Here is a 2,500-nt window from a genome sequence, read left to right as displayed (position 1 = left end):
AGAGGGGCTATAAAGAATTGCTGTGGAGAGTGGAGCTCCAGGAGTTACAAGGAGACTGGGAGAATGGTACTACAACTTGCGGGAGTGGGACCGAGGTCCTCTTCACCTACTCCTCGGCCCCTGCCCTGGTGAGAAGAACCGAGGTCCTCGCCAGCAAGAAGAAGCGGAGGAGGAAGCCAAAAGCTCCGACCCAAGTCCTCACCAACAACCCTGGCAGCTCTACCCCGGCAGAAGAGATGACTGTCCCCACCTCCCGAGTAAGTGGCACAGTCCCCCTCACCAAACCCCTAGCTATGCCCGTAGAAGCCAGTGCCCCAGACTGTCCCCCTGATTTCCTGAGTGTCCTGGAAGAAGCCCGGGTCACTGCCCCAGAGGTTCCCTATGAAGTCCCCGGTGACCCGGTAGAGGCACCGTTCCCTAACCTAGCGAGGACGCCAGAGGGGCTGCCGAGTTCCCTGGGTCCTCTCAGTAGCCTGGCGCAGGCCCTGGTTCCTATCCCTGTGTTCTCCGAAGTGATCCCTGATTCCCCAAGTGTCCTGGTAGAAGCCCAGGTCAATGTCCCAGAGTGTTCCTCTGACTCTCTCCGTGCCCAGGCAGAGGCACCTGTCCCAGAGAGGAAGATCGAGGGTCTGCTTAACCCTCCCGGTGGTCCAGTATTGGCACCTGTCCCTGCTCAGGAGTATTCCCCTGGGTCCCCTGAGTACCCCGCAGAGCTGCTTAGCTCGCCCAATAACCCTGTAAGGGCACCCGTTCCTGTCCCAGAGTGTCCCCTAGGTCACTCCAGTGTCCCGGTAGAGGCCTCGCTTACTACCTCTACGTGTTTCCCTGGTTCCCCGAGTGCCCCCGGCCCGATCAGCAGGGTTTTCCTTCCATGCAACCACCCTGGCCTGGCAGCTGCCCCAGACTCAGTTCCCAAGACTAGGGAGCAAGAGTCTCCACGTGCCCCTGTTACCCCGGTGAGGGGGATAGCCATGTGCCCCCGGCTGAGCTGGGACCATCCTCCAATTCACAGAGGACTATTGACTATCCTTTTGGGCGACCAGGGCCCTGGCCCACCTTCAATGGATGCTTCTGACAAAGGGGGCCATGAACTAAGGCCTGCACCTTTGAACTTTGTCCACTCGGACAGCCTGCAGCAGACCCGTGTGGATCTGCCTGGTCTGCCGGACCGTTGGTCAAGGGGGAGATCTGTGACAGGGCCAGGCTAGCTGGCTCATGTGTCATATGAAGTTTAGCCGGGTCACGGAGCACTTTTGTGTCCGGTTCTGTATACCATGACCCGGTAATATATTATATTGTGTTTATTGTGTAACCGGCCCAGAGACTGATGTGGATTCAGCCCCAGCCTTCAAAGAGACGATCCTATAATCTGGCTGGGGCTCTTAATCAACCAGCACAGCCCTATCTGCCCAGACGGCACCCGCACTACAGGGGGGATAACACAGGTGGGGGAAACCATTGTATCCCTTAATCCCCTCACCTGATACATCCCCTGTATACTGATGGGATTTGTGATGGGATGTGGCTGATGGGATTGGGGGTTGGGTTCGGTACACATTGCATTGAGCTTGTATATAAGTTCTGTGTGTTTGTAATAAAGAAGTTCTTCTTGGTTTACTACGAATGGTGGTCTGGATGATCCGTAGATAGCTGAGTGCTATCTGTATGAGGGACTGACTGGTGATTCCTCAGCCCTCAAACAGGGGTACCCAGCCTTGGGTACGGTGACCCTGTAACACCCACCCTGGACATTACTCGAAAATAGAAGTCCAAAATGCTTATTTGAAGGAACTTTCATGGCAAACTTCACAGAAAATAGTATGCTACCTGTTGCTTTGTGACATAAAAATCTATGCAATAAACAAAAAAGAGCAACATGTCCGATTTCCATATACAAATCTACTCATGGTGTAGTAGTGCTCTTTAGAGTATAGAGGGCACACTCTGAAACAATACTTTTCCTAGAAGAAAAGCAACATTGCAGAGTGAGTGTTTTATTGGAGAAAGTTGAAAACAGCTTTTTTTTGCTGGAGTTTGCTAAGGTCAGACAGTCAACGTTTTCCACGTTACAGGTTTTGACTAACACTAATGTTTGTGTTGGATAGTTCATACTCGACGCTAAGCAACATCTCTGCTCTGTCGTGAAAAATACTTTAATTAGCCTAAGATGTCAGCTTTTGTTTTCCACAGGAAAATATGGAACGCTTCACGAATTTGCGTGTCATCCTTGCGCAGGGGCCATGCTAATCTTCTCTGTATCGTTCCAATTTTAGTATATGTGCTGCCGAAACAAGCACAAAGCAACTGTGTGTTCACCGTGTATATATATCCCGCTAGGACCCAGGCTTTTCAAGTTAAGGAGAGAAAGATAGAAGTCCAAAATGCTTCTCTGAAGGAACCTTCATGGCAAAAATCACAAATAAGTATATGCCACCTGTTGCTTTTTCACATAAAATTCTATACAAGAACCAAAAATATTTGGAAATGGTCACCGCTTCGC

General features: G+C 51.1%; 1 non-coding gene across 1 annotated transcript; it reads right to left on the bottom strand.

The window, feature by feature from the left end:
- Positions 1–2,190: 2,190 nt before the first annotated feature.
- On the bottom strand, positions 2,191–2,297 carry LOC149286226 (U6 spliceosomal RNA). Its single transcript, XR_016277726.1, has one exon. It is a non-coding gene; the product is annotated as a U6 spliceosomal RNA (small nuclear RNA).
- Between the last annotated feature and the right edge of the window lie 203 nt (positions 2,298–2,500).

This window comes from Sceloporus occidentalis, unplaced genomic scaffold, assembly GCF_023333645.1.
Source record: "Sceloporus occidentalis isolate IW3139 unplaced genomic scaffold, rSceOcc1.0.p SCAF_72, whole genome shotgun sequence".
Lineage (NCBI taxonomy): Eukaryota > Metazoa > Chordata > Lepidosauria > Squamata > Phrynosomatidae > Sceloporus > Sceloporus occidentalis.
The sequence above is the reverse complement of the archived record's forward strand: the minus strand, read 5'-3'. Positions and strand labels throughout refer to the sequence as shown.